This window comes from Diabrotica virgifera, chromosome 2 (genome assembly GCF_917563875.1).
Source record: "Diabrotica virgifera virgifera chromosome 2, PGI_DIABVI_V3a".
In the NCBI taxonomy this organism is placed as follows: domain Eukaryota; kingdom Metazoa; phylum Arthropoda; class Insecta; order Coleoptera; family Chrysomelidae; genus Diabrotica; species Diabrotica virgifera.
Window position 1 is genome coordinate 26,490,677 of NC_065444.1, and position 19,388 is coordinate 26,510,064.

The following is a 19,388-nucleotide window of genomic DNA, read 5'->3' on the forward strand; positions in this document are numbered from 1 at the left end:
CGCTTATTGTATTTAAATGTCAGTGTAGTACCTTACACTTTCATTTCTGCCTTTTCGAATTCTAGAGTATCATTTTTTGAAGTATATAGTATAGTATCGATCTTTTTTATTTAGATATATTTTACTTGAGTAAATTTGAGCATTTTTATTACTTTTCCTTATGTCAAAGGGATACGTCTTTTGCTATGTATCTAATTAAGGTAAAGGTATCTAGATCTTGAGCTGTGTATTTTTTGTAGCAAATCACAAAGAAGTTGTAATTGTTTAACTTTTTGATTTTTACGTTTATTTTGTGCCGTACTTTGCAACTTTTGTGATTTATTGTAGTTTGCTTTATATCGTTTTATTGTGCATTTTACTTTTTATATTTTTTGTATATGTATTGTGTTGCGGTATATTTTTTTGTACTGTGTTGCGTTTATTTTATTGCATTTAGGTACCGTTTTTGAGTTATGAAATGCTTTGTAACTGTTTTCAGAAGTAGCAATTATCACTATTATGATCTGTCGTCTTCTAAAATTTTAAGGTACATGCTTCTTCGTCGTTCAACGATATTGTTCTGTCCGGTTTTATGACCAATCTTTTCCGACCTTGTAGAATAGTATTGTTGTAATGATTTCTGTGCAGTATATTTTTGGATTTTTATGTGGTTATGTATTTTTGATGATATCCTATTTGGTTGATATCGTATGTTTTTCAGTACCAGAATGTTTTGAGTGGTTTTAGAGAGTTTTTAGTCATGGCGTGGTGTTAGTCTGGAGAATGAAAGAGTCCTGCAGCTTTCCGTCATGCTATTGTTTTAGGTTTGTGATTTAAGTCTTAAATGAAAGAAGTTAAGCTGTCCATTCCAGAAATTGTTTTTTACAATTAGCTATTAGTCGCGAGTGAAAGACCTCGGCGCATGCTGTTGTGAAATATGTTTGAGAAATTATGTTTTACCATTCCAATATCAGCATTCTAAAATCTATTCGGTACAAAACTACTTCCAGTCCAGAAAATATTCCTTTTTTCAGTGTAGAGTCTTCGTTTACCGTTGCGTAATCTTAATATTTTTCGACTAGCCTACGATAAGGTGGTTGACATTTCAAAATTCTTGTCCCACCCCCAATAACATCTGTCAGGGCTAGAGGTATTTAAGTGTGTCTTTTGACCCTAATTTCAGATAAAGAGGCGTAATGTTTTTATTAGCTTTTATTTAGCATATGTTGCAACCGCAAAAGCTTGTAGATACACTTATTTTGATAGTAGATATTTTTAAAGGGCTATGACCCTATTTTAGGTATTAATGAGATGTAAAAAGTAGCATCTTATTGCTTGTTTATATTTCACAAGTAGTTTGACTCGTGAATATAAATTTTCGATGTTTAGTTAGCAGATAATGCAAATATTTTTTTGTTTCGAGTAAAAGAATTCGAGTAATTATTGTTAGTTCTGTCGATAGTTTGGGTGAATTAGGATAATGTCTTGGCAATTTTGTGTCGGCTAATAAAGGGTGAAATTTTTTTGTTAAATACAGGCACGTACTAGGCCCAGATGTATTTACAGAATCAATTTTATTCTTGCGGCTTACATAAAATACTATTTCGATAAAATGTCGTATCTATTTAGGACATCAGTCCCTACTAAATTGTGACACTTCCCTACCTGTGAGCTGCCTGTGATTTAACCTAACGATTTAAGTACCTTTATAATAATATATTATCATATATATTATAATAATAAGGCGTCTAGTATGCGTAATTATTTCCGGTCCTAATTAAAGGTAGATTTCGACAATTATCTGAACTTTCCTTTGTTCATTTCTTTCTATATATCTTTGTTGAGAACTCCTTGGCATGTTTTATTAACTTCTCTATTCCTTTTGTTTGAGTTCGAATTTATTCGTTACGTGAGATAGTAATTGTGCTTTGGTAATTTTATATGTTACTCGTGTTTATTTGCTTTTGTATTCTGTTTGCTGTTTGAATTTGTTTAGGCTCTTCTGGTTCATGTTATTAGGATAGCAGTAAATATTTTTTTTGAGTTAGTGTTCTGTGAACATTATACTTATTTTAAGAACGTTTGATTGCGAAATGCTTTGTCCTAGACCGGCAAAGTGAAATCAAATAAGCAAACCATTAGCAATAACTAGTGCGTCTGTTATTATTGAAGTCCCGAATGAAAGATTTCGTGGCAATTTTTGAGTGTAGCTCATAAAGTCCTGGATGAGAGACTCCAAGGCACCTATGCGTTTAGTCGAGTTTGTTAGAACTCGAGTTTGTTAGAACTCGAGTTTGTTTGTTGTTAGTGGAAGCACTATGACAAATATTTTTGTATTGAGTTTGCTTGTGCTAATTTTGCGTTTGGTTTTGAGTTAATTCCAATGGAGTTGATTTTATTTTAGTTGAGTAGATATTATTAAAGTTATTTATAATAATATCTTACAATGTATTCAGACATATCTTGTCCTGATTGCATTCCTTGTTTTTCTGGGAGTTTCTCGATTGAAAAATTTCCGCCGTGGTTAACCCCAGAAGACTTTTACGGAACTTTTGGCCAACTTGTTTTCTTTCCCTGTCATACAATTTCGACACTTTTTTGCTTTGATCTTGCAGTCAAAATCTTAGCATTGCTTGACGATTACCTAGTTACCGGTTGAGGGGACAACCATAACGAAGTTTGCCTACGTTACCTTGTTGGCTACTCGCCTTTGTTGAGCTGGAGCAACTTTGATTTTCGCGTCCAAAACTTCAACATTGGTATTGTAGCGTGATTAGTGTAATTACTTCTAATTACAATAAAACTAGCGGTTCGTAATTTATATACGACTTTATTTATATAAGTTACAGACGAATTTATCTTATACACTTTAGCTTAAGACTAACTCTATTTACAAATATGTCCTATTTATATATGCGATACAGATATTCCAGAAATATCTATATATCTCCAGCTATGTCCATGTGACTCGACCGCTTGCACGTCATCGGCGCTGCATCGGCGTATCTCGAAACATCGATAGTGTTCTGTCTGTGCGGAGACGGGAGCTGGTATACGAGGGTAGGTCAATAATTATTTTAAATCTAAACGGGAACTGGTGTATGTTTTCAAAAGACTGATAGTGTGTAAATTAATTTATTAAATCAGCTAAGTACTTTCAGCATATTAATGCCATCATCAGAGCTATCCTATAAAAAGACTAAGTTGAAAAATCTTATTCATAAAAAATTATAAAGTGAAACTTACGTCTTATAGGTGTAAAAACCTCAAAAGAAAAGAAAACTTCGAACAAACACATTCTATATTTTAAAAATTAACCCAGGGATATAACCACTGGTTAGGGTAAAAAACCCTTAAATGTTAAAAATCACATTTAATGTGTTTTTTTTACAAAATGGCCACCATTCGTACAATATTGTCAGTAACAGCTGTTCTTTGTACGAATGGTGGCCATTTTGTAAAAAAAAACACATTAAATGTGATTTTTAACATTTAAGGGTTTTTTACCCTAACCAGTGGTTATATCCCTGGGTTAATTTTTAAAATATAGAATGTGTTTGTTCGAAGTTTTCTCTTCTTTTGAGGTTTTTACACCTATAAGACGTAAGTTTCACTTTATAATTTTTTATGAATAAGATTTTTCAACTTAGTCTTTTTATAGGATAGCTCTGATGATGGCATTAATATGCTGAAAGTACTTAGCTGATTTAATAAATTAATTTACACACTATCAGTCTTTTGAAAACATACACCAGTTCCCGTTTAGATTTATATAGAAGTGTGTACAAGTCAAACAGTCTTTTTCTATTTAATAATTATTTTGTTACACTTTATTTTGTTACAGTATGTTCCACCTTTTTAGTTTGGCTAGAGCCATCGGTGTAGATATCTGTCATTGGTTGTTGTACTTGCGAGTCAACGAACCATACTTTGAGTCGACTTTCGAGTTGAATGTTTAGTTTTATGATAAGGATTAGAGCAACACTGTAGGTGTTTGCTGCCTTAGTCGTTTAGAATTAGAGTAGTCCTTGTATATATAGTTCCTAGTTTTTGTGTTTTATTTGCGTTTAGTTTATCCCTGAGATAACCCTTTTAGTTTGGTGTTTGAGTTTAGTTGCTTATTACCTTTTTTTGATTTGGTCACTTGTGTTCAAGCAATTCGAGGACCACCACCAATTTTAGTAAATCTAGATGACTACCAACTATTCCAGGCTACTGCTTGATGGTCAGTCTTTTGTTTATGGTGCTTACTGCAGACTCCGATTGTAAACAGTGGTATTACACCACGGTTTAAATCGTGGGGGGAAGCTGTATAACGTTTAAGTTTTCCCAGTGTAGATTTTGGTCTAGCCCCCCTCATTTCACGCTTTTATCTTAACTGATTAGATCTTAGAGTCCCTATCGGCGTTGTTTTTCTTAGAAACACATATGTGCTATCGATAGAGTCGACTGTTAGACTTTAATAGCTTTCTGGTGAATGATATGGGCCTTGCATCCCATAAGTCATCTTAAGTATTAGATTTGCTAAGCCCTTTTACGAGTGGTAAGGAAATCTGTTCTTGAATATCTCTCACAGTTTCCCATAATTTTCATTGGTTAAAACCCCACCACAAACAAAGGACGCCAAAGGTTCATAAAAACCACAAATTCTCAAAATTCTGCATCATTTGTGAGTTGAGTTAATATAGTCATTATGTGAGATCAAGTTTGTTCGTGTATTGTGGGCCCCGCCGATTAGGCAGGTAAGAGTATTAATGATTGTTTATTGGTATGTACAATAATTGTACAATTTCGTTTTCTATTTTTTTAAAGGGTACACCTTTCACCTTCCACCTTCCACCTATGCATTATGTTGTCCAGCTGCTATTTTATGAACACTGTTAAATACTATTATTCTTTCGACTGTGTCGTAAAGTTGAATTTCTTCATGACCATCTTCCACACCTTGAGAGCCTGCCGGCTTACAAAGGGCCATCCTACCCTCTAACAGATGTTTTAAGTAAGTCACTCATCTTTTACTTATTGAAGAAATTAGTAGAGACGCCTTTGTTATGTCCAGGGCAAGGACAATTTTGTGTGCTTTCGTGAAATAAGTTCAATGACCTAAAGTTTTCGCCCAGTTTGTGATAGTGACATTCTGAAAAGTAGGTCATACTTTTAGTATGAAGTTGATGATTATCTTTTTATTTTTAAATGGGTGATCATTTAAACTATAAACATTTACATTATGTAGATATTTTTCTGAGTATTATTAGAGTGTTATTAAGTATTGTTAGATAGGTATAAATATAAACAAAGAGCTCTTTCTTTTTTTGTTGTAAGTGAACGGTAAAATTTCTAGTTTTTATTTAGAGTATGGATTTTTTATTTTTTCGAGTAACTACAGTTCATTTTTTTTTGAGTTAATAATTAATAGTTATATTCGTTCACTTACATTCCATTTTTTAGTATTACTGTGTTGGTGAATACACCAATTTATATGCAGTGATTGTTATTATGTCGCCAACTTTTGTCTTATAGATTAACGGTTTAGGTATTTTTTGGTTTCTTAATTTTGTTGTTGGCGATCTTATACTGCGTATACACTGTACGTATTGTGTAAATATTGAGATTTCGTAGAGTATTTTAATAAATGTTACATTGAAACTTACGATGTCGTATTTTATTTAATTTTTTTACAGCTCAAGATTAGTACATTGATGTCTTATCGTAGCATTCTTGCTAATTTGTTATTGTTGTGTTATGTTTTGTTAATTATTGTTCCTTTGAGTATTTTTTGATCAAAATACCTGGCGCCCTATATTTTCGTTTGAGTATTAAGTATTTCGTTTCCTTAGAGTCCATGAGTCAAACCATCAGTTAATGTTATCTATTTATCTTTTGTCTATCGTTGTTCCATTAGCCCTATTCGCATACCATTCTTTATTCATTTAACATCTTTCATTGTAACAGAAGCCCAACCCAAAGAACCGCGCCCACATCTCTTCCGACTGAGCAACGTGGCCATTGTTTCGTCAATGTAGGCGATTGGACCTTTCTATCTTCGGTCATTCCTTTATTCCATCTAAGGATAATATCGTCCTGATCCTTCTGGTTGAGCCTTCATGACCTCTTGTCCATCTGATCGTTTTAAATTGTTAGTACCTTTGAAAAAGTTTTTTGAAGCGAAAGTGTTTAAGACATCCCTCTATAGATAAGAGTCTCATATTTTGCAACCAGCATCCTATGTTTTATGGTTTTCTCTTTTAAAATGTTCTTCATGTTTATCCTACTGTTGTAGATATTAATTTTATCTACAATTTTAGATAAAGAAATTCAAAACTTAAAATAAGAAATGCTTATTGCATCTGTGGTCAGATTACTGTACTCATTGAAGTTATTCTTTATAACCATTCTTCGTTCGCTTGCTTAATTTTGTATTTAATTTGTTTATCCACTTTTGTACACATCTGATTATCTTTGGTTTTATGTTGACGTCTTTCTTCCATTAAATCTAAAATTTCCTCCGTCATACATTGTTCCTTTTTGTATCTGGTTGGTCTCATTTGAGTTTTTTATATTTTCATTTTTTTGAAGATATTCTTCTTTAGCGGCGAATCGATTGAGGGTAAAATTTGATTGATCCGCGTGCATGCGCACACCGACAGTATGGTATTAGTTGTTATACGGGCTCTGATTGGGTGTTGAAATTTTGAAATGATCTGTCAATAATTGTTCAATATGGAGGTTATCGGTAAACAAAAATATTGTATAATATTAGTTTTTATTGGTGTGTGGACAGAAATAAAATCAAATTTATAATTATAGTGACTTTTTAAATAGTTTTGAAAAGCCGCAGGTACGTAATTCTAAATGTTTCAGTTGGAAATACTTAATAGTTTCAATACCTACCTATTTGGAAAATGTAAACAAAATAATGTAGTTACCTATTAGTAGGCAATGCTTTAATTTACATAATCTGATTACGAACAAACTTTCTACAAATCTTCATCTCATATATCGTTTTCTTACTCTATATTTTGTTGTATTTTATTTCGACAAAAATCAAACTAATAATTTTATTAAATTCATATAAATTTATGGTGTAAACGTTTAGTTTGTGTATATTCCCACATGACGTATACGAGAGTTTGGTGCAGTTTGAAATGGCGTCAACTTTCGTACGGCGCGGTAGACGTGAATTGGATTCAAGCCCCAAGCAAGTTATTATTTTTTTATATATTTTTTTTATAGATTTTATGATTGTAAGTATATTATTATATAATTTTTGAAGATATTATTCTTCTTTTTTGAAAGTGGGAGATAAGAAAGTTAGTTTGATTTTGAAATAAAATAAGTACAAATAACCTTTTAAGTATATTTACTTCGTTTAAATTACCTATTATATAACAGAAGAATATCTTCTTACGTGCGTACAAAGTACACACACATTCTTTTTTGTCCATTTCAGTATTTTGGAGCATTTGCTTTTTAAAATGCATTAATCGATTATTGATTTCATCTTTCAGGGGTTGTCTTATGAGTACATACTATAAAATAAAAAGCACTATACAGGGTGTTTGGTAAAGAATGGGCCATAGCTTAACCTTAGATTCCTGAGCTTAAAATAGGTTGATTTAAGCTAACTTACCTTAGTACAAAATTTGATAATAACCTAAATACAGGGTGTCAAAGTTAAACTTTTATTTTATTTATTTTTGAATATTTCCTGACAGGCATGGGACAACAACACGAAATTTCGTAAGTGGTACTGGTATTGTACAATCTACTAATTTATGTTAAAAAAAAACGTTTCTGGCTACTACCAAAGGCGTACGACGGGGGAACATGAATGGTTGACCCTTCACAAATTCTACGCCACTAGCGGAATTGCTATTTTAGTTAAATTTTTTGATTCTCCAGTACTTTATATGTAAAAAACATACTCTTCATTCGTAACGATAAAGCCATTAGTTTTCGAGATATTTGAAGCTAAAAACGAAGGAGCATAATACATTAATCAAAATAAGTGTGCCTTTTCATTTTTAACTTCACATATCTCGAAAACTAATGACTCTATCGTTACGAATGAAGAGTATATTATTTGCATAGAATGTATTGGAGAATCTAAAAATTATGCTAAAATAGCAGTTTCATCAGTGGCGTAGAATTTGGGAAGTGTCAACCATTCACTTTCCCCGGTCGTACGCCTCTGGTATTAACCACAAACGATTATTTAACATAATTTAGTAGGGTGTACAGTACCTACACTTTCTGCCAAGTGCCATAAGGATATGTCAAATAGTTTTATAGTGCCGAGGACACATAGTTCTTAAAGTTTTAAATAAAGAATAAATCATTTAAAAAAATAATACTTCAAAATAATTTGACATATCCGTGTGATACTTGGCAGAAAGTGTAGGCACTGTAAACCCTACTAAATCATGTTAAATAATCCTTTCTGGCTACTACGACAGATGCGTACGACAGGGAAAAGTGAATGTTTGATCATTCCCAAATTGTACGCCACTTAGGAAACTGCTATTTTAGCATAATTTTTAGATTCTCCAATACTTTCTATGCAAACAACATACCCTTCATTCGTAATGATAAAGTCATTAGTATTCGAAATATTTTAAGTTAAAAATGAAAAGGCACACTTATTTTGATTAATGTATTATGCTCCTTCGTTTTTAGCTTCAAGTATCTCGAAAACTAATGGCTTCATCGTTACGAATGAAAAGTATGTTTTTTACATAGAAAGTATTGGAAAATCCAAAAATTGGACTAAAATAGCAATTCCGCCAGTGGCGTAGAATTTGGGAAGGGTCAACCATTCACATTCCCCCGTTGTACGCCTCTGGTAGTAGCCAGAAACGTTTGTTTAACATAATTTAGTAGATTGTACAATACCAGCACCACTTACCAAATTTCGTGTTGTTGTCCGGTGCCTGTCACGAAATATTCAAGAATAAATAAAATAAAAGTTTAACTTTGACACCCTGTATTTCGGTTATTATCAGCTTTTTAAGCTCAGGAATCTAAGGTTAAGCTATGGCCCATTCTTTAGCAAACACCCTGTATATTAGCCATGAGATAAAATAAAATAAAAAAACCAATGTTTTAGAAGCTGATTTATTAAATAATAACATTTTGACAGATGATGTACCTTTACAGCACGTGAGAGATAATGTAATTATCATTATTATTCGAAATTATGATTTTACGCTGAAGGTAATTAATAATTAAGACATCAAGTCTCAGAATGTGTTACTAATGTCGTTATTTTTCTCTTAATTTACCATAACAACTACTTGGTTAATTACATTATAGTCTCCTCCGTGGTAGTGGTAGTAAAACTTCCAGTTTACGAGGTGTGATTATCGGGATGTCATTTTTAACCACTAACTTCGCATAAACGATATATAATAAGCATGTAATGAAAGATTGAAACGTCAAAATCAACAGATGGTCATTTATTTCGCACTTCACACCTTTGACATTCTTTTATTATTTTTTCCAATACAAAAAGTTTTTTTTCTACGAGCGTGAAAAAATGTCTACTTTCGCGCACGCGTTTTAGTTTAGAAAGTTTTACTTTTCCGCACACGTTTTACTTTTCCGCACGCTTTTTACTTTTCCGCACGCGTGTAGATATTTTAATATGGCCTTAAAATAATTATAATACATGCAATAAACTAATATTTAGATATTATTTACTATTTTATTTCAAATGTATCTTATTGTATTCCTGTTTTAATGAAATAAACGCGACAATTCGATGAAATAAAATTATTTTGACATAATATTCGAAAGTCAAATCGGTAGACAATAACAGTCCTTTTGAATCATCGTCATCGAAACCAAGATCGTCGTCATGCTAACTAATTATATTGAAAGTTTGGTTTTGACAACTTTGTCAAAGAATTAATTTGTCTATGTGTTTTCATATTAATTAAATTGATTGATTAAAATTTGGTCATTTTTTAAAGACTCGTAGAAAAAATATTGTTCCTAACTCTTGCAGAAAGTCTCTTTTCCGCACTCGACTGCTTGCCGAACTCCCGCTTCGCGTCGTTCGGCAAACTGCAGTCGCGTGCGGAAGAGTATGACTTTCTGCACTTGTTAGGAAAATAACTATTTTATATCTGATGAAAATCAAAATCCATTTATGGCTCAAAACATTTCTTTGTCAGTTTTTATTATTCTTTTTATTAAATGGCCATCTTCTTTCAAGACGATGCCGCACTGCAGGATGCTAGATGGTCGCTTGGAGGGTGGATTTTAAAGGTGGATGGTGGAGAGGCGCTGCATCCTGCACGCAGTGAAAGAGTGAAATTTGGTGAAATGAAGTCAGTATCCAGCTGACTGCTGTGGAATCGTTTGTTTCATTTGTTACGTTACATTTGGTTTGTTTTTTAGCATATCGTACTATTAGAGGTAAAACTCACTCACTACACTTTTCAGAAAGTGGAGAAAAATCGACTTAAATTGTTTTTAAATTCAGCTGACTTGAATATTGGATTTTTTTTAATGCAACTGCAAATAATAAATGAAACAGATATTTTAAGCCATGTTTAGTCACATATAGTGGGTCTACTGGGTCCCAAATTGCCCTTCATTTGTACACAGCACTTATTACGCTTTCCTCCGTCGCCAGGCTACCCGGATGGAAAATCAAACAAGACTGATTTGGGTGGATAGACACCTGGCGAACCACCGGATGGTTAGATAGTAGTATAAGGCCACTGCGGCTACCGTCGTTTTGCTATTCGTGGTATAAATAGCTGGATGGTCGCCAGGCAGGTACTACCATCCACCATCCTACCAAACTTCCTGCAGTGCGGCATCGGCTTCCAAAGATTAGCGTTCATCATGATTATTTGAACTCTAGTCACTACTGCTTTAAAAATGCTACGCTTAGAACGGCGTTTGGATCCGAAGGACAAAAATGATGATCTGAAAGAGTTTCATGGGGAGCCCAGCATACTAATAGTAATAAGAACCCAACGACTAAGATGGATGCCAGAGGGTAAACTATCGAAAATTCTATTGTTAAGTACAATTAGAGGCGGTCAGAGAAGAGGTCGACCCAGAACAAGGTGGAAAATGGATGTAGAAGATGATCTAAAGAGGCTTAACGTCACAAATTGGAGGATGAAAGCAATGGACAAGAACGCATGGAGGAGAATGGTCAATCAAGCCTACTAGGGTCGACGCTCTAATTCTTATTATTATTATAAAAAAAAGTTAAAAGTTTTTAATCTAATAGCACATACTTTAAAATACCACTTTATATCCTACCAGAGTAAAAACAATGGAAAACCTTCTCTGGTTATACTATCCGAGGCTTCTAAAAATGCAAGCCATACGAATTCTGAGACTATAGGAAGATGAAGGAATTTTACAATTTATAATTCACATCCCATCTGCTCAGGCGGTAAATATCGCGCGATAATGGTTCCCTTCGTACTCCAAATAGAGTAAATATAAATTAAAAATGAATAAACATGTTCAATTTCGTTGCAAACCGAAACTGCAGTCGTATTATATTCTAGTTCAATCAAAGAACACAGCAAGCATCACTACCGGTTTCGGGACTTCTTAGCCCCTCATCAGGAGATATATATGCTCTTTTATCTGACTGAACCAGGATAATACTCCGCATGCAGTCACGAATTGCAACGAACAAAATGGCAGGGATGCCTTAGCGACATCTGCTAGAAAAAAGTTTTAAGTTTTTAATCTAATAGCACATAAAATGATATTTAAAATACCATTTTATACCCTACCCGATTAAAAACAATGGAAAACCTTATCTGGCTACCAGGGGCGGCCCGTCGGGGTATGCAAGGTAGGCGCCGCCTAACCTCTTCAAATGTATACAATAATATATTATTTATTAATATGAATTACTTATTTCAAAATTGTAATTTATAAATTTTGACACAATACCTCTAAGTATCTAAAAATCTAAAATAAAATTAGTTAAAATTAATTAAAATAAAATCTAAAATAAAATATAATTAAAAATCTTTTTAATTCCTCTCCGAAATTGTAATTATTGCTACGCACTACTACGGCACTACCCTACATAGGCACTTTTCGAACGAGCCTTAAGAACAGAACAGAACAGAACATGTGTCTCTCACTTTCACACGCTAAGCACAGCGCTGTAATCGTCGCTTGTCTGGCCTTAGTGGGCGAGGAATATTTTGGCGCTAAAGGCGACATTTTTTTTGCGCCTTTGACATTGGTTGTCCCGAGCTGCATCTCGGGACAGCTAATTGGATGTTTTAGGATCCTGACTACAAATACTGAAAAAACTAAAAGTGCGAATTTTGCCATGAAATTAATTTGGTATGTGGGGTTAGAATAATATTCGGAACAACTTTTTCAAATAACTTTTTTCAATACATATCTCTAATGCGAAGCAAAATATCGAAAATTCGGCCTCTTTGTGGATTCGCAGTAGGCCGGGTTTAATACCTGCTTTACACCAACAATAAATTAAGGGAGTAAAACTCCCATATAATTTTTATGGGGTGCCACAAATTTCACTTTTAATTTTTTTTAAGATGTTGCTGCCATAAGAATACCACATGTCCAATGTCCATTTTCACTGAAGAATCTCTAAGAGATTTCGATATATGAAAAAAAATCGATTTTCATTTTGTAACTTCACAGGGCTGTAACTTTTTGTGTGTACACTTTTGTACTAAGGTAAGTTTGATTCAGTCAATTTATTTTTGTCCCCGAAATGCGTGATTTAATTTATGACATACCTTTTTGAAACACCCTGTATTGTGATTCTATTGTTAACTAACTACCGTTGAAAAATATAAAAAAAAGAAGTACGTCCAATCTTTATTGGCGATTGCAATCAATGTGAACTAATTCTATATAAAGAGCGTTATAAAGATCAAAGAGTATTATTAAACAAACCGTTTCAATCCGAGATCGTTAGCAGAATAGTCTTTTCCTTAGTAGTACTAAGTACTATTGCAGTTCATTTATACCATCATTTCGACATAAGCTTGTAATCAGTACAGTAAGTAAATTTTTTTTATAAAGTCGTTAGGGAATTATTTTTAACTTATCTAGATTACTAAATTAAAGCCGAATAGAGAGTGTTACAGTTTTCTTATATTATTTCGTTAATGGCTTATATAACGAACGAATTGATCGTTATCGTCTTTTTTGGAAAATTAGGAGCACTTAGGAAAATAATGTTATATCATTTGTATTTGCCAAAGGTAAACGAATGATCTGTATCTACACTCCTGGTAAAAAAAATCCGATCACTTGCATTGTGTATGTTTTTTTAATGATAACTGCTCCAATGGATACGGCATGCGCTCGTCTACATATAAACCGCCACCGATTGGATCGCCGAGTGTGAGCACCAAGGGGGAGCATCAACGTATCCACTATATCGAGCTGCTACACGAGCATCAACCTAATGGATACGTACCTTTAAGTGGTTTAAATGCGGAGGAAGTAAACATTATTAATAGAAATCGTTTATCTAAAACACTAAAAAAGTAATAATAGTAAAAATAAATAACCCAAAAGAAGTACGGTATGCGGCAAAATAAACAGTACCTATCTACTGAAATGCGTATGCCCCAAATTAGGCTATTGATTATGTTCAAAATAAGAGAGCTAAAAGGAACTACAACGTTAACGGGATTTTATTGTCTCGTATGGTCAATGGACCTCTAGATTTGAAAAAACCGCGGAGTGCTACTATTTAAATGGGTGCGTTTTTGAGAAAGAGGTGAATTAGTCCCTAGGCACAGTGTGTGTTAGGGTGAGTTCTATGCACTTTTGGTACAAACACGTCCACAGGAAAATTGTTCCAGGTTAAATTTACTATCGAAATATCACATTTTAAAGTCAAAAATATTATTTTTGTACAAAAATATATTCAAAAGAAAAGCAAGAAAAAAACACGAAAGAAAGCAATTTTGTTTTTTGCCCCATAACATTTTTACACAGGGATAAAGGTATAGGCATTACTTCATCAAAAAATAACTTCCATCCTTCCTCTTTAAAACGAAGTTTGGTAAAAGTCTATAGGATTTATAGTTTCCGAAATAGGATTTTTCAAATTTCGCCGCTTACAGTATTTTTGGGCATATGAATTTTTTTCTTGTACATTTAAGTATATACATTGGCAAATAAAAAAAGCTTATTTTCTTTACTTTAAAATGGTGCATTGCAAAAAATTCTAGGACTATTTTTAAACAAGATATCCGGATGATATCCAAAGGTATCCGTAATTTGAGAAAAATTTTAATTTTTTTTATTCTTTTCAATTAGAAGAATATAGTTGCACCTGTACATGTACAGTCTTAATTTAAATTTTCGTTTTAGCATCTTAAATTAATTCGTTGCTTCCGTTGAAAGAAATACGACGCCCATACCATATATCTCCGCCACTGAACGGCGTTATGGATAAAATACAGCACTGGTTAAAATACAAGGTTCAGATCGTCCTCTGGGTCTCCTCCATATAAGTTCGAGCCCGTCTGGAGATCTGAAGGAAAAACGGATCTCATCAGAAAACATTACAACACTCCATTACTGAACACGTGAACACTTCAGTCTCTGTGATTATTCGTAAATCTCATCCTGTTAGCTCGATGAGCTGCTGTTAATTTAGGGCATGATAATGGCTTATGAGATCGTAAACCACTTTCATGCAGGACTCTTCTTACAGTTCATACAGAAATTTTAATTCTTCGAGCTTCTAACAAACGACTATACTAAATTTACAATTGGTTTTTGGACATGCCGGCGTGTCTTGTGCCGTGCCGGGCTGTGCCGAGCCGGGCGTTCATAATAGGTTTCCTGCTTTAAAGGAACCGTTCTTTAACGTAAAATGTTATCACTATACTAAATTTACAATCAAGATGCAGTAGAAATAAACAAACCAAGACACGTTAAATGCTATTAGGAGCACTCCCGAATCATAATTTACAATGTATATGTACATTGTAAATCCCAAATCATGATTTCCAAAGTTTATACATTGTAAATTATGATTCGGGAGTGCTCCTAATAGCATTTAACGTGTCTTTATTTGTTTATTTCTACTGCATCTTGATTGTAAATTTAGTATAGTGATAACATTTTACGTTAAAGAACGGTTCCTTTAAAGCAGGAAACCTATTATGAACGCCCGGCTCGGCACAGCCCGGCACGGCACAAGACACGCCGGCACGTCCAAAAACCAATTGGAACGAGCTGCGCGGCACGGTATCGGAAAAATTATCATTTGCCAGGGAGAGTTCGTCGGAAGAAGAGGTTATAATAGTAAGTGCAATTTATGCTGAGACTGAAACAGACGAAAATGCAAAATTACGACGGAAACATCGGTTTTGGGTGCACGAAATATTAAAAAAAAAAGAATATGGCGAGTTTCATCATCTGTTACCGCATTTGTTAAATTTGATGTAAATTTTCGAATGTCTCAAACCAAATTTTATATTTCCGTATATTTCAAAACAAACAACGCGCTTTCAACTGCTTACTACCAACAATTATGACGCACTGGCCGTTCGACTTCAACGGATTTTATTCTCCTCGGAGAATAGGGAACTTGCACTAAAAATTTTTTTTGCATAAAATTGTTAATTTATGTTTTAAAATATTCAAAATATTACGTCTTAGCAATGAATAGTGTACGTACAACATCTAATCAAAGTTCCGCGCCTAAAATTTCCGTTTTAAACAATTTTAAAAGCGAGACCTGTGGTCTGACGTCACAGGCCACTCGTATCGTTTGTCCGTTCGGGGTGGGCCATTGCATTTAATGCAGTTTGCCCATAGATAAATAATATAGTTGAAATATCTTGTTTTACTCTGTGGCAAAAATGATTTTTTCTGTGGCAGGCAAAATATTAACATTTTATCTTTGTTGACATATGTATCAAAAAGTTCTTTTTTATGAAAGTTTTTTCTTTGTTCGTTTCTTGTGTTGAAGAACAAAGAAGAAACAAGTAACTTAAAAATAAACAAAACTTTTAGTAATAAAAGTAAGAGTAACTAAAAAGTATTGCTGCTACTATAGTATGCGGTCTACAGTCGGGTTTCTACTATAGCTTGCGGTCTACCGAGGGATGCGGTGTAAGTATAAGCTGAGATGATAAAAATATTAACTTGTAAAATTACAATAATAATTCTTCTTATTTATGCGTATTATTAACTTTGTAAAGAAGGATTTTGTTGCTGCTAATCACCATAATCTTTTCTCAGAAGGCTTTGAACACAATAATGAAAGGCTCCAGTAGGTACTAATAAACATTACAATAAAATATAATCTTTATTATAATGCAAATTACACCGTAATATTTTCCAGGATATACGAAATCCTTCGATTAGAGGTAGGTAGATCAAACCCACGGGGTAAACCGTATAAGTACTATAATATAATGGTACTATTGTTATAAACGGTTTAAACATGCTTATTAATAACTCTTACTTATTTGCCTTGACACCTCGCATTTCTCCAATAGAATAGCTTTTACTACTTTTTATAAAAGTTGCCACGATGAAGACATCAACGGTAGGTAAGTTAGTCAGATTGACCTTTTGAAAAACTCTCGTCCGTCATATTATGCGTTTTAAACTCTTTACAAGGTAGCACTCAACTTTATCAATTTCAGTTTAAAACTAAGCTGATTGGTGAACTACTTATTACAATATATAAGATGAATATAAATAATACCTAGGAATTTTTCATTAAAGACGATTAAAATGTAATATACCCGTGATACCTACCTTAATCGCGTTGTTTCCGCCGGTTCACCGTGGCCGGTGACGTCGAACCAATAGAAGGACGTTCAAGAGCCTCCTAAGATATTTGAATTTTATAGCATTTTCAAAACGTCGTAATTAGCGTACGGGTTAAAAATATTTGTTTTTTTCGCATGCAAGCGTTTTAAGATCATGTTACCTTATGTTTTTTAATATCATTTTAATATTTAAAATTTTTTGCAAGTTCCCTATTTAGTCTAGGCGCCAGAGGGGTCACCGTGTCATATTCAATTCTGATGGACAAACTCAATGGTTTCTTATGGATTTTTGGCTGCTGATTACGAATTTCGAGGGGGGATTTCGATCTGAGTGGTCAAAAAATTGTTATAAACAATTTAATTGTTTATAAATTGTTTATAAGGCTCTGGCTCATAAACTAAAAGAGTTGAAAAAAAATGTTTTAAATAAAATTTGTTCCTTAATAAAAAACCCAGAAAACACCGTTTACTAAACGTAAATCTAACAATTAGAACTCAAGATATTGTAAAATTAGTGCATAATGCAAATTGCAAATTGCAAAATAAGTATTTTTCGAAGCTTTATCGATCTAACTCAGCTTCTGCGCATGCAAATGAGTCTTATAAGGTGTCGTTTTAAAGCTTGATTAACAGGCTTCCAAACAAAGTTTGCTAAATTATTTGACCTTCATTTGTTTTAAAGTTATACTCGTTTGAAGTTACAATTTTCTTAAAAATATTGTACATTCATTTGTTTATAAGGGTTTCAAGCAAATTTGAGCTATAAACGTTTATACTTTAATGAACAATAATGATAGAAAAACTCAAAAGGAACAATTTGACGTTACGAAAATGTTCATAAGTTTATTTTTGGCCAAGATGTCGATATTTTAATGGCGCGCGCTATGAGGCGCAAGATCGGCTCACCGCGTAAAGGTTCACGCGCTAACTTCTCGATGCAAATTATAATTTCTATGTATACATACGTTATCTTCATTTTTCATTTTTGAAGATCCTAATAAAATTTTATCATATAATTCTTTCATCATAATGTACCTCGTATCACCTTTCATTCTATTTATTTGTCTTCTATTTTTTGCACTAAATGAGAAAAAAACATTAAAAACTAATATTTCAGAAGTATAACTAAAAAGTAAGTTGATATTATTTATTAATACTATTTTTAAAAACATTTTTTTTCATGCATCTGCAAATCTGCATAGAGATATACAGGGAATATCAGTTTTTTTATATCTGCATAAATTCTTCTTCTTATTTTAACAGTTACATGGGGGTACAAGTCTGTTCTTGTAGGCAGTAAAACTAAAACTTTTTGAGGCTTCAGAGTCTAATTGTCTATATTATATCCATATAAAGTGGATCTAGTTCTTTTACAGCATCATCAAGGCCCGTCAATTGTGTGTATGCCGCCACATCATAAATGCTCGTTTTATATGCAATGATGATGCTGCAAAAGAACTCGTTCCATTTTTATATGGATATCACATATTGGCTCATTTGCTTGCGTAGAAGCCGAGTTACGATCGATAAAGCGTCGAAGAATACATACTTACTTGACTTTAAGCCAATCTTGCGCCTCATAGCGCGCCATTAAAATATCGACATCTTAGCCAAAAATAAACTTACGAACATTTTCGTAAGCTCAAATTATTCCTTTTGAGTTGTTTTATCATTATTGTTAATTAAAGTATAAATGTTTATAGCTCAAGTTTGCTTGAAACCTTTATAAACAAATTAATGTACAATTTTTTTGAGAAAATTATAACTTCAAACGGGTATAACTTTAAAACAAATGAAGATCAAATAATTTAACAAACTTTGTTTGGAAGCCTCTTAATTAAGCTTTAAAAGGATACCTTATAAGGCTCATTTGTATGCGTAGAAGCCGAGTTACGATCGATAAAGCTTCGAAAAATACTTATTTTGCAATTTGCAATTTGCATTGTGCACTAATTTGACAATATCTTGAGTTCTGATTATCAGATTTAAGTTTAGTAAACGGTTGTTTCTTCATTTTTTATTAAGGAACAAATTTTATTTGAAATATTTTTTTCTATTTCTTTTAGTTTATGAGCCAGAGCATTATAAACAATTTATAAACAATTAAATTGTTTATAACAATTTTTTGACCACTCGGATCGAAATCCCCCCTCGAAATTCGTAATCAGCAGCCAAAAATCCATAAGAAACCGTTGAGTTTGTCCATCAGAATTGAAAATGACACGGTGACCTCTATTTGGCGCCTAGACTAATTCCGGACATTTAAATCTATACAAACGAATTTGGTCTGTCCTGTGCCGTGCCAGGCTGTGCCGAGCCGGGCGTTCATAATCGGTTTCCTGCTTTTTGCGAAAATCTTTGAAAAAACGTTCACCACGCTGATCTCTGCAGATTTTTCTGCCTGATGCGGGTCTTTTAGCGTATTATCCCGTCTGACAATACTTCGAAGGAGCATGGACGGTACTTTTGTCACTATTCAAATGTTTGGGTAGAGGTTCAAAAATTGGTTCACCGCAAAATTTTTTTATGGATAGATGCTTCAAAGAAAAAGACACTTGCCCGCGGACTGGTGTTATAGGCTAAAGTTACCTTTCAGATTGTTTATTCTTTCAACATTTTTCTTACAGT

The 19,388-nt window shown here is 33.3% G+C and overlaps 1 protein-coding gene and 1 long non-coding RNA gene across 3 annotated transcripts in view; one reads left to right on the top strand and one right to left on the bottom strand.

Annotated features, from left to right (window-relative positions):
* LOC114332543 (Krueppel-like factor 5) overlaps positions 1-19,388 on the bottom strand; it is a 663,198-nt gene that overhangs the window by 288,977 nt on the left and 354,833 nt on the right. The gene's annotated exons all lie outside the window — the stretch shown is intronic.
* Positions 3,403-3,707, top strand: LOC126879996 (uncharacterized). The gene is made up of 2 exons (XR_007696373.1): positions 3,403-3,582; positions 3,641-3,707. It is a non-coding gene; the product is annotated as an uncharacterized LOC126879996 (long non-coding RNA).